The sequence below is a fragment of the Capra hircus genome, chromosome 3 (genome assembly GCF_001704415.2).
Source record: "Capra hircus breed San Clemente chromosome 3, ASM170441v1, whole genome shotgun sequence".
NCBI classification, from domain to species: Eukaryota; Metazoa; Chordata; class Mammalia; order Artiodactyla; family Bovidae; genus Capra; species Capra hircus.
The window spans coordinates 87,227,478-87,240,517 of NC_030810.1; the positions used below are offsets into that span (position 1 = coordinate 87,227,478).

General features: G+C 51.1%; 1 long non-coding RNA gene across 3 annotated transcripts in view; it reads left to right on the top strand.

The window, feature by feature from the left end:
* The window catches only part of LOC102187445, a 26,497-nt gene extending 15,674 nt beyond the window's left edge, over positions 1 to 10,823 (top strand). For 2 of the 3 annotated variants that reach the window (XR_001917848.1, XR_001917850.1), the window contains one exon: positions 10,779 to 10,815. This is a non-coding gene — a long non-coding RNA (uncharacterized LOC102187445). Of the gene's footprint in view, positions 1 to 6,831; positions 6,972 to 10,778 lie in introns of all 3 variants that reach the window. The other variant, XR_001917849.1, reaches the window with a different exon arrangement.

The following is a 13,040-nucleotide window of genomic DNA, read 5'->3' on the forward strand; positions in this document are numbered from 1 at the left end:
GATGCGGGCCCCAGATGTTCTGGGGGAGGAAAAGGGAACCAGTCCCCCTGTCCCAGCCTGCCAGGCACTGGAGACAGGAGTGGGGAGGTGAACTCAAGTGCCCCAGGACCCAGAACCCTCCTTTAGCCAGCCTGTCTCTACTCTCACTGTCTCTTCCTCCAGCTCTTCCTGGACCACATTTTCCAAATCCTTCTCAGAGCCAGGGACCCAGCCTCTTCACACAGTTTTGGCATTAGTGCAGCCCTATGTGTCTCTTTTCCACCCAGACTTCCCTATTTTGGATCTCCTTGTATGCTCTCTCCTTGGTGATGGTTGCTGGAGTGGAGAAGCTACTTCACACTCATGTCTTAGTAGTCAGATTGATTCCAGGTGCCCCTGTTGAGAATTTTAATGGGCCTTCCTGGAGACACAGTGTCCTTACATTAGGAGACTTTCCTTCTACCTCAAATACATTGATTGATTTTTACTGTTTGAAAGGCTGAGATGGAAGCAGTCAGTCAAACCTGTCCTACCCTTAAGGAGGGCAGCATCTGCCTGGTTGGGGAAATGAGATGTATGCAAATACCTTGGGCTGAGGGCTGAGTGAGTGTGAAGAATGCAGGAAAGAGGTGTTATAAAGTGGCCACAACGTTCAAAGGCAGCAAGATGACTGTGGCTGGGGACATCTGGGAAAACTTCATGGAGGTGGTGGCATCTGCTCTGAATCCTGGAGAACAGGCAGCATTAGACTGCATGGGGATGGGGAATGGCAGGCACTGTGGCAGGCTGATGGGGGAGACATTTGGAGGCAGAGACACTTCTCAGTGCCCTCGCCCCACATCAGACCTGGGTAGACACTGCAGCAAGCTTCACTTATTCATTTCACCCAACGTTTGTTGAAACCGGGCACTGAACTGAGCATGTGCTGGGTGCTGGGACATAGGAATGAAAGAGACAGGTTCCTGCCGTTCTGGGCATAGATCATGTTGCTTTAGATCATGTTCCACAGAATTCTAAGGGGCTTCTCAGGGCAGTTGGAGCAGTGAAAGGGGGGCCAAGCAGGCAGCTGGCCCCCACCCCTACTGCAGCCAGAGCGGTTCCACTTTTTATTTACCAGAATTCCTGTGAAATTTCCCTTGGAAGAAAACGGGGGGCGGGGGGTTTCTCTACTGTTTAAAAAGAAAGAAAATTCCTAGTTCATGCGTGTTTATGAATTATGAAAAATTGCTAAGTGAATAACTAACTAAAGGAAAGCATGAGTGTGCATTTGCCAAAGACTGTGATAATCCAACTCTGGACACCTAAGTTTTTATTTAAAAGGCCCAAGGTCCCTTTTGTGCTTTTGCTGTCTGTGTTCTGTGGATAGAGTGCAGCAGGCTGTTTTCTCCTCCTCTTTTCTCCCACTCCTCGGTTGGTTGGGAGTGGCTAGGTTCCAGCTATTCCTGGAGCACTCAGGGGTCTTATCCTAATGATATCCCAAGACCAGACTTTCCAAATGCGGGCTGAACACAGCCGGTCAGAGATCCCACCCCTTGCTTTTCGTTGTATCTCGTGAGTTGCAATATGATAAAACGTCAGCAGGGGGCAGGACAGAAACGTGGGGCGCTGCTCTCTAAGGGCAACATCCATGGAAAGTGTGGAGAGCCCATCTAAGCACTGCCCTTCTGAGTAGACTAAGATGAGTGCACACAGTCTTGTGTGTCTGCAAGAAGCTTACAATCCCATGGTGACTTCAGTGATATAGTCCCCTACTCTTCAAGCAGGCAGAGGAGTTGGTTGGAGTTGTAGCTGGAACCCCGACCCTCTTCCAACACTGCCCTCCACCCCTGCAGTCCCGTATGTGCCCCCAGAGGCCTAGCCTCCCCTCAGGGTCCCCACTGGTTTCTCCAGCTGCAAGGACCAAGGTCAAGGGAGCCTCAGTGTGGCTCTGATTCCCCATGATGACTGCAGACATACATGGGGTACATAACTATTGTGAGCTCCTTGCAGGTGGGATCTCTGAGGGACTAGGATGATGGCGCCCTAGGCTAAGCCCTCACAGCTAGGGGAGAACAAGCCAGCGCTGCCCACCCTCATCTAGGGGACCACCTTCCCCTAACCTAGGTGAGGGTCTGCCTACAGGCCTCACCCTTCCTAGCTGAGAGGGCTGGGTGCCCTTCTGTGCTGAGTCAGGAAGAATGTTGCTCAAAGTCTAGGTGTGCCCATGTGCATACATGTGTGTGTGTGCTTGTGGGCTGGTGCAGGTGAAGGACTGGTCATTCACAGATGTCCTCACTTCCAGCCTGACCCGAGTGCCTTAACCCCGCAAGCCGATGACATGCATTAAGCACCCATGCTGCTCAGGGCTCTAGGCCAGCTCACCAGGAGGTAGAGCTGTGAACTAGACCCAGTCCCCACCTTTGGGGTTTGGTGGGGTAGACAAAAAGCTTCCCAGAAATGTGCCCCAGAGGCACCTTGCGGTGGGCTGGCCGGGCGGCTGTGCTGTGCGGAGTCCTCCTGCGTGTGCTGGGAGGGGGGCCCAGTCTGCAGAGCCCCGGACATGCTTGTCCTTTCACTGCTGAGCCCCTTGTATCTGGCAGCAGGGCCAGCACAGAGGGGACGTGTCATTATTGTGCGGAGAACGGGAGAGGAGATGTAAGAAGGCATTCTAGCACGGTGGCGTGGTGAGTCCCCAGCCAGAGCTACACCTTCATTTTAAGCCTGGAAGTCTTGTCTCTCAGGAAGCCCTACAGTCCCAGGCAAACCTGGAGGGCTGGCCACCCTAGCTTCTGCACCAACCTCCCCCCACCGCCCCCCCGCCACCTTGGGAAAGGGCAGTGCAGCTGGTTCCTCCTTGACCCTCCCTCTACACCCCCACCCCTTTCTCCTTCTCCCCAACCCAGCAGGCTCTCCTCTCAGGTCTCCTGGGTCTCCCTCTGCCCCAGCCATGACCCCCCAGCCTGACCTCCAGGGCTGCCCACTTCCCTTTCCCTCGGCCATTCCTGATAAGGAGACTAGAAGCAGGTTTGCCCTTTCACCTCTGCATATCTCTCCACGGAGCCCGCGGGTCCCCACATCCTAGGTCACATCCTCCGCATCCTGCGGCCCCCCTCAGCCTGCAGGTTTTAGATGGGAGAGGACTGTGGGGATGAGGTCCTATCCTGGCCTATCGAGGCGCCTGCTCCCAGGACACAAGAACTGCTGGACAGGATGGCTGAGCTGACCGAGTCCCGGCCTTCATTTTGACTGACATTCTTGGTGGAATTGGCCGGATGTTTCTCCTTCGCAAGAGACACAGCCTCGGGCAAGACAGCTGTGCCTCCTTCAGCCTGATCACAGCTGGAGGTGCTGAGAACCCAGGACCCATAATTCCTACTTTTGGGATAACACCAGCAGGCCAAAAGGTTTCCAGGGAAGGGGTGTGGTGGCTTCTTTGGGGTCCTAAGAGGACAGCAAGACTCACATCTGAATATTTTCTGTTCTTGTTCTTCCTGAGCTCTGTTCTCTGCCTGGGTCTAGGAACCCCACATGAACACTCTCACCTGACTTGGGCAGGCAGTCCTGTGTGGGGACCACCTGATACACAGAGACACCTGAGGTATGGCCTAGGCCAAATGCCGTTTAAAGTCCTGAGTCATGCCCAAACCTACTCCTTATTTTTGATAAGGGCACCATTTGGGGACATTTTGGTCCAGAACTTCCATCTCCATGAGTTAGAAGTATGATTGGATGCAGCTGTTATTTAAAGGGCATATTGTGGTCTTTGCTGATTCAGAAGCGTTTCATAAGTTTGCAGTGTTTGGGAAAATACCATTTGTGTTAATAACATCAAATTTGTGGCCTTGAGATGGTGAGAATTCTATATTCAGAGAATTTTTGCCTTTGGTGAAATCTGTGAAAGTGTTAATCACTCAGTGATCTCTGACTGTTTGTGACCCCATGGACTGTAACCCAGCAGGCTCCTCTGTCCATGGGATTCTCCAGGCAAGAATACTACAGTGCGTTGCCATTTCCTCCTCCAGGGGATCTTCCCGATGCAGGGATTGAACATGAGTCTTCTGCATCGCAGGCAGATTCTTTACAATCTGTGCCGTCAGGGAAGCCCTTTGATAAAATCTAGCCACAGCAAATACCAATACCACAAATACCACAGCAGATACTTGGTGGAAGTGGAAAATTTATCTACATGCAGCCTGCTGGGACTATAAAGGAAAAGTAAAATGCTCCTGCCGTTGATCCTGGGTGATCTGGGTGGTTATGGGCTTTGTGTACGAATATGAGACTCAAGGCTCTTGTTTCCATTTCTTCATCTTTTATAGTCATGTTTTTTCAGGCTTTCGTCATGTGAGTAGCACCTTCATGATTTTGGCCACATCTGAGTGCCACTTGTACTATTAACATTTTTCTTTAAATTAACTCACTACACACACACACACACACACACACACACACACACGTCCACATACACATGAATATCTTTTCAAAGGACATTGTACAGTCCTACTATAAATGGAACACCAGTAGCACTTGTCTTAAACAGAGAATAGCCAGAAAAATAAATAAAACTAAGGCATAGAATGTGATTACATTGTAGCTCAAGTTGCCTTTGGAAGGCTTTGAGACTAAGGTTTGCTTTCTTTTGTTAAACAGGAATGTCAGCCACTGTAAAAGGCTATGTAAGTCCCATCAGCCACAGTTTTAGTGACCAGATGCAGCTATTATCCAAAGGGCATACTGTGATCAGGTCTGAGAGAGAAGTAGATGGGCATGAGTATTTCATTCTCTTGAGAGCACCATTGTTTCCAGTTCTACCCAGGGCACTGAGTGGTCCTGCCCAGGTGGTATTTTTCTCTGGCCACTGGCGCAAAGCATCAACCACACCTTCTCTGCATCTTCGGCCATCAGACACCTGCTCACCACCCACAGGGAGAGGATCGATGGAGTTACTGGAGACAAGGGATGCTGGTCTCGCCTTCTCTGATGTCGCCCAGAATATTCCAACCTTAATGAGACAACCCTAGAAAAACTGTTTCCACTTTTCTTAGCAGAGCTACAGGGAATTTTCCATAATGATTATGAGAAAACCCCAAGCGTGAGAACAGGCAGGGCATGTGAGCTTGACTTCCTGCTGCTGATGACTCCCAGTGGTATTTTCCGCTCTGCCCGCTCCCCTGAGTTCTAGACTGGTATGTCCAGCTGTCCGCGTGTCCTCTCCGATTGCAGGCCTAGAAGGCGTCTCAACCTAACAAAGCGGAACCCTCAACTCAGCCACCAATCAGCTCCTCTTGCAGGGGCACCATTTCAGCCACAGGCGCTGCCCCTCTCTAAGTTGCTCAGGCCAAAGACCCACATGGTCCCTTTCCTTTCCTCACCCCCTACATCCATTCCACCCCTCATCCTATTGCTCCACCTTCCAAAGTATCCAGAAGCCGGTGAATCACTCACCTCCGTCTGCCCCCCGATCCTGGTCCATGGCCCCACCATCTCTAGCCTGGATGCTGCCCTGGACCTGTTCTCTTGCTCCTCCGCATTCTTCACTCTCCGAGAGTGATCTTTGGAAGAGAGAGGCCTGACTGCACCACTCCTCAGCTCAGACTCCTCCTGTGGCTTCTCCTGGCACTCAGAGCTGAACTCACACTCCTCCTGTGACCCAGGCCTCGGGCACTGCCTTCTTCATATCCTCCAGCCCGGACTCATCCTACTCCAGCTGTGATGTGTCTTCCTGCTCCTCCAGCACACCACCACCTCAAGGCCCATGTCCCTGCTGTTCCCTCTGCCCGTGCTCCCTCCCTGGTCCTCATGTGGCTCCTGCTCTGCCCCTTCTCCTTGTTCGGCTCCCCATGGAGATGGACCTCCTTCGGGAGATGCCCTCCCCTCCCTGAGACGGCACCTTCCTCATTGTTCTCCAACCCTTTACCCTGCTTTCTTTTTTCTCACAGCATTTACCACTGTTGACTTTGTTTGCCTGAAAAAGTCCGTTTCCTTCACTTTTGAGGGATGATTTCACTGGATACAGAATTATTTCAACGGTTCAAATATTTCACTTCCCTTTCATCTTGCTTGCTTAGTGTCTGAGGAAAAGTCTGATGTAATTCTTACCTTGTTCCTCTGTGAGTAAAGCATTTGCATTTTTTTTTCCCTCTGACTTCTTTTGAGATTTGTTCTTTGTCTTGATTTTCTGCCATTTCGGTGTGGTGTGGTTTTGTGTAAATCTTTTGGTATTTATCCTGCTTGATGTCCTCTGTTGATGCTTAATATATACAGTAATTTTTTTTTAGATTTATTTATTTATTTTTATTTAATTTTTTGACTGTGGTAGGTCTTTGCTGCTGCATGCAGGCTTTCTCTAGTTGTGGCCGGCGGGGGCTACTCTTCGCTGTGGTGTGCAGGCTTCTTATTGCCGTGGCTCCTCTTGTTGTGGACATAGGTTCTAGATGCGTGGGCCTCGGAGGTTGCAGCATGTGGGTTCAGTAGCTGTGGCACATGGGCTTAGTTGCTCTGCAACATGTGGGATCTTCCCAGATCAGGGTTTGAACCAGTGTCCCTTGCATTGCAAGGCAGATTCTTAACCACTGGACCACCGGGGAAGCCTTGTGTTACATATTTATTTGCTTATTTCTGTACTGTCTCCCACGTGTAAATTCATGAGGACAGGGATTTTGTCGGATTCACTGCTTTATTTTACTGTTTGGAATAGTTTTAGAAGCTAGTGGCATTCAATACATATTTGTTGAATAATTAATTAGTAATCGCATATAGAGTCTCTGATTCTGTTTGTGCAAGAAAGCCATGTCACAGCATGTAATTCACATTATAAAGTGTCATTTTATGTTTTCTTAATTTGAAGTTTTTAAATTTATTCTTGCATTTCAGTATGAAATTGGCAGCTACACTTTCTTGAAATAATATAAATAACAATGCCTAGCACTTACCAAGTGATTACTATATGGCAGACGTGGTTGGATGGGCTTCACATGTTTTAACTCATTTAATCCTCACAAGAACTCTTTGAGGTAAGTATAATTATTATCCTCATTTAGAGGTGAGGTGGCTGAAGCACAGAGAGGTTAAGTAATTTGTTCAAAGCCACACAGATACCAAAAGGTGAAGCTAGAATTTGAATTCATGAAGCGTTGCCCAAGTCCATGTGGTTTCATGAGCTAATGTCTGACTTCTGTCTCTTTGCTTTTTTTTTTACTGAGGTGTAACTTATGTGAACAAAGTGCACTAACCCAAGAGTACAGGCCAGCGAATTTCCATGTATTCCCGATCTGAAACTATAGTGCTTGCCTAGTGTCCCCCAGGCCTCCTGGTGTCTCTTTGAGTCAGTTCCCCACAAAGTAACCTCTAGTCTAACCTCTGTCACTAACTGATCTTGGGAAGAACTGCCTTTTATCCTCTTTATTTTTTTAAAAAAGTGTTAGAATACTTTTATCTGTCTTTAATGTCCTTACTTGATTAAATGAAGAGTAAGAACAGTAGGTGATAATTCAAGGAAATTAGGCACTGCTCTCCCCTGCCCGGCCCTGCTGTCTGGGGCCTTCCTGAGTCTCCCAGATTGAGGAAGAGGTGGGCCTTTTTGACAAAATTCTGCTTGCCTGTCACAGTGTCAGGCCTCTGGCAGGTATTTGAAACACCTGCTGGTGGATGGACAGATAGACTGACCGGTCCTCCTCTGAGATGCCCTATCCCTGCCCCTAAGGGGCTCCCAGAGAGAAGCCTGTCTTTGTCTGGGTTGAAGGCTTCAAGCTGCTGGCTGGTGAGATCAGTGGCTTCCAGCCTGGTAGGAACTGGTAGGAACTGTCCATGACCTTCTGGAGTCCCCTGGCTGGACACCCACAACCCTACCCCATACTCACAGGATGCTCACCACCCTTGCCAGCACTCCCCAGTTCTCTCCCAGAAGGCCCAGCCCCTTGCAGAACATCCATAGGGTCTGCTTCTACCTCTAGCCTTCCTCTTGCCCCTGCCTGGCCGGGGACTAGGGTGGGGCAATCAGGATCAAAGCCAGGGTGGATGGCACATTCCAGGACTGAGGGCTTTCACGGGGGAGAGTGGTGCTGTTCAGATATTTCTCTGCAAGTGGCTTGGACCCCCAAATCCTGCAACTATTGCCCTTGGAAGCCCAGAGTGTTCTGTGGCCCTCTGTGGCCCTGATGGTCCATCCCCGACACCCCCAACACATGCGTGCACACACACACGTGCACACACATGTGCACATGCTCATACATGTGCACGTACGTCCTGTCAGAGAACAGAAGGGGCAGTGACAGTCGGAGGGTCCCAATTCCCAGGCTGAAGGTCCCTTCCCCTTCTGCCACTTACCCCTGGCCTTGTTTCCATTTTCTTCCCAAGCTTTTGAAACACTCAGGAGCACCTGGGAGCCACTGCATGTTTTTATTTTAGTAAGCCCAGCAGAGAGAGAGAAAGAGATGGTGGACAGGCACAGGCAAGGCTGCACGGTGAACTGCCTGGGACCTGGTGGGACTCACAATGAAGGAACATGATCTTTATCCAGATTAAAGCATGTGGTGGGTCCTTCAGTATACTCGGCACATGGCCAGATGGGGATGGGGCAGGCGTGGCATTCATCCTGGAGGGATGCTAAGGGACAGAGTTGTATAACCTTGGGTTTGAGGGTATCGGGGGAGTCCTGTTCTTCCCCTCCATGGCACTCCACGTGGCCAGGCTAGCCACAAGGTGCCAGGTTCCCTGGCCTTCTGCAGCAGCCCAGAAGGGGCAGGAGTGGGATGGAGACTCAGAACCAGAGCTGTCTCCCCTGCTCCAGCCCCGTCTAGTGCCTGCTCAGAACTCACCGACTTCACAATCCCCGGCCTCCCCACTCCCCGGGCCCTTCCCTGAGTGTCAGCAGCAATTTCCTGGCAGACCCGGTGACAGTAGCCTGAGCCGGCCCAGGGGAAACCCAATGCCATGGTGTCAGCAGCGGGTGTCCCTTGGTGTCTGGGGAATGGGGCTGAGACTGTGCAGATCTGAGCTGCCCGAGGGGGTGGAAGGGTTGTGATCACCCTGCCCCCATGGTCCCTGTTCCTTCCATACTCAGTGCGGACAGCTGTGCCCACTCCGCCTGCACCCGAGGACCCTGGCAAAGACACCTCTTTCCTCTTCACAGCTGGACCAAAGCTAAAAAGTCACCCACACACGGAAGACAGTGCCTGGGGGTACCAGTGCCTGGCTCTGAATCAGCACACGCCCTTTTTGATCTCGCTCCAACATTCAGAGAGATGGCTTCATTCCAGATCCCATTGACAGCCAACAGTCCATGCCTTCTGCCCCTGCTTTTACTTTGTTGCTGGGTCTGTGCATGACACCCACCTTTTCTGTGGTCCAGAATGCTCATTATGGGAAGACTGGGTCTCCTCCCGTCTGTATCCCCCTCAGGTCAGTAGGGTATTTGCCAAGGACTGGTCCCTGAGAATAGAGGCTGCTCATATTTTGTTTAGTCCAATTACCACTTAACACACTGGGGTACTTACACGTGTGTGCGTGCTAAGTCGCTTCATTCGTGTCTGACTCTTGGTAACCCTATGGACTGTAGCCTGCCAGGCTCCTCTGTCCTTGGGGATTCTTCAGGCAAGAATACTGGCGTGGGTTGCCATGGCCTCCTCACGAATAGAGGAATACTTCTATTAGAAATTTGACTAATGTGGCACTACTGTATGCACATTTCCTGAAAAATGTGTGCACCCCCTACATTTGGCACAGAGCAAGGAAAGTCCAGTTTGGCTGCCTTGGACTGGATCCACTTGACCTACAGAAGGGTGGCGAGACTCACAATGAAAGGGCAGTTCTGACCCTGATCCCAGCCTGGGAGGGCTGGGAGATGCATCCAGAGGCCTGGGCCAATGGGCCAATGGGCATTCATTTGCTTTGGGCCTAAGACTCGGCTACTGTCCAGTTAAGCTTTTCTCAGGGCCATCAGATCTCTGCTGTTGTTACTGGAACTTCTATCACATGGGCCATCTGTTCAAGTGCCCCCTGCCCCCCTGTCAGTCTTCTGCGTGGGGCACAGCTGCAGACTCAGTGCTTGAGGCTGGTGGGTCTCTTTTCTGGGAGCTGTGGAATGTTGCCCCTGGGATTCATCTTAGAGTTTGCCTGAAAGTCCTATCTCCTCCTCCTGAAGAGGAAACTGAGGCTGAAAATGGCAGGAATTTGCTTAGGCCTGTCCAGCCATTGGAGATTCTACAGCCCAGGTCTCCACATCCAAGTCCCTGCTGGCCTGGACTGTAAGACATCCCCTGTTCCACATGTACTGAGTACTTGTAGTGTGCAGAGCTCTGCACTGTGCCTCAGTGTGTGTGTGTGTGTGTGTGTGTGTGTGTGTGTGTGTGTGTGTGCGTGTGCTCAATCGTGTCTGACTCTTTGCAGCCATGGACTGTTGCCCACCAGGGTGTTCTGTCCGTGGAATTTTCCAGGCAAGGATATTGGAGTGGGTTGCCATTTCCGCCTCCGGGGTATCCCCTCAACCCAGGGTCTGAACCCACACCTCTTGCATCTCCTGCGTTGGCGGGTGGATTCTTTACCACTAGTGCCACCTGGGAAGCCTGTGCCTCCGGTCAGGTAAGAATGTCTCCAAATAAAATATTACAGTTGGTCTCAAACTTGTGGATTTTATGGACCAATTAAAAATTAACAGGATGGACATAGGTTTGACAATTATAATTTTTCCAAAAATGGGTTTTCCAGAAGTCCTACTTTCATCATGTTTTGTAACAGGAAAGAAAGAACATTGAAAATCAGAACAGGAATGATATTTCAAATTTAAAAGCTGACTAAATGTTACCATTTTTTATTGTTTTTAGTTGCTAGTTCAGTTCAGTCGCTCAGTCGTGTCCAACTCTCTGCGACCACATGAATTGCAGGACACCAGGCCTCCCTGTCCGTCACCAACTCCCGGAGTTCACTCAGACTCATGTCCATAGAGTCAGCGATGCCATCCAGCCATCTCATCCTCTGTCGTCCCCTTCTCCTCCTACCCCCAATCCCTCCCAGCATCAGAGTCTTTTCCAACGAGTCAACTCTTCGCATGAGGTGGCCACAGTACTGGAGTTTCAGCTTTAGCATCATTCCTTCCAAAGAACACCCAGGATTGATCTCCTTTAGAATGGACTGGTTGAATCTCCTTGCAGTCCAAGGCATTCTCAAGAGTCTTCTCCAACACCACAGTTCAAAAGCATCAATTCTTTGGCGCTCAGCCTTCTTCACAGTCCAACTCTCACATCCATACATGACCACTGGAAAAACCACAGCCTTAACTAGATGGACCTAGTTGCTAAGTTGTGTCCAAATCTTTTGTGACCCCATGGACTGAGCCTGCCAGGTTTCCTTTGAACATGGGATTCCCCAGGCAAGAATACTGGAGTGGGTTTCCATTTCCTTCTCCAGGGGATCTTCTCCACCCAGGAATCGAATTCATGTCTCCTATATTAGCAGGTGGATTCTTTACTACTGAACTACGAGGGAAGTCCCAATGCTACCATATAAGGATTGCTGATTTTCTTTCACCTCTGACTGGCAAAAGTGTCATCATGGACCGAAACCCGCCTGTGAACCTGAATTAGAAGACCTGGTTCTGTCCTAAGGAGCTCATGTTTTGATCTAAGGGGGCCTGGGGATTGGCTCAGACATCCTCTGGGAGGGGATGGCCCACAGTGTTGAAGTGTGATTGGCGCGTGGACGGAGCCAGTCCAGGCCTTTCTCCTGATGCCCAGAGGCTGGGGAATAGGAGAGTTCTGGGGAAGGCCTCTGGGACCTCTGCCCTGAGCTGTCTGACGTTATCGTTTCCATCTGGAGGCTTTGATCTGAGAATTAGCAGGGGCTGTCCCATCCATGGAGGTTGGAGCACTGGCCAGAAAACCTGAGCCTGAGGTCATTGTACCAACTTCTCTTCTTGGCTGTGTGACCTTGGACTAGTCCCTGAATCTCTCTGGGTGGCTTTCCTTGGCTCACAGAGCACATGTAAGGATAACCTCTCATATAGCAAGTGTACAGTTGTATGGCCACAGGGAATTTTTAAAAAGCAATTGCTCCAAGATCCCAGAGCACAGCACCTACTGGCTCCCTCTTCACAACCTTTCCCCATACCCCATGGCCCCCAGGTCTTCTTGTAACCTGAGATCTACCCGGAGAGATCATTGTTTTCCCAGCCTCTTGCTCCTTCAGGCCTTGATTCCCTCAACATGACCCTGACACCTTGCGATTTCCCCTGGGTTCCGTGTGGCTGACTCACTGTCAGCACCTGTCCCCTCTGGTGCCAGCTCCAGCCCAGATGCCCTTGCTCGGACTCTCTGGTGACCCCGCCATCAGGTGGTGGAGACTGCAGTCGACTCTCCCTCGACTCCTTCCCATTATCCCTCATTCCAAAGGCCAAGAGGAAGCCCTTTTCTGGAAAAAATGATTCTCTTTGGCTCTTCTGGGCTCCAGGGGCTTCCCCCAGCCTCACAGCATCCCCCCCTCCTGCCTCTTGTCATGCCAGCACAGGGACTGCCGGCTGCTGGCCGTCTGCACGCTTAGGGAAAACCCTGTCTTTCCCTCCCTCCTTCCCATCCTTTTCATCCTTCCTCCAGCCCTCTGGCCCCCCAGGTCCTCTCCCTCTCAGCCCTTATCTGCCCCGGGATCTGACCTGCAGATGCACTCATGGCTCCGCGTGCTCCTGACCCTGGGATGGCATCACCGCCCAGCCTGCCTGCCCTGGGGCCAGCTCCGGCCTGCTCTCCTTCCCTTTAAAAGCCCCCATGTCTTGAAGCTGATTAAAACAAACACAGCTCATATTTTTGTTCTTAATCCAATTCTGCGCTGGGCTAGGGTTGGGGAGGGAGGATAGGATGACAGAAGCACATTCCTCACCATGCCAGGAGAACCAGACCAGGTGCCCGCCAAAAACTCTCCAGTGGCTGGGGCAGCCATCGGCCCAAGTTGGGTGCTGCCTGACCTTAGTAGAGCCCCTCCCTGAGCAGGTCAGGGGGAAGGGCATGCTCTCCAGGCCCGCCCAGGAGGGGAATGAGAGGCCCTTCCAGGAGCAGAGGAGCCAGCTGGGGGGCAGGGGCTCCAAATAGAGGCCTTTA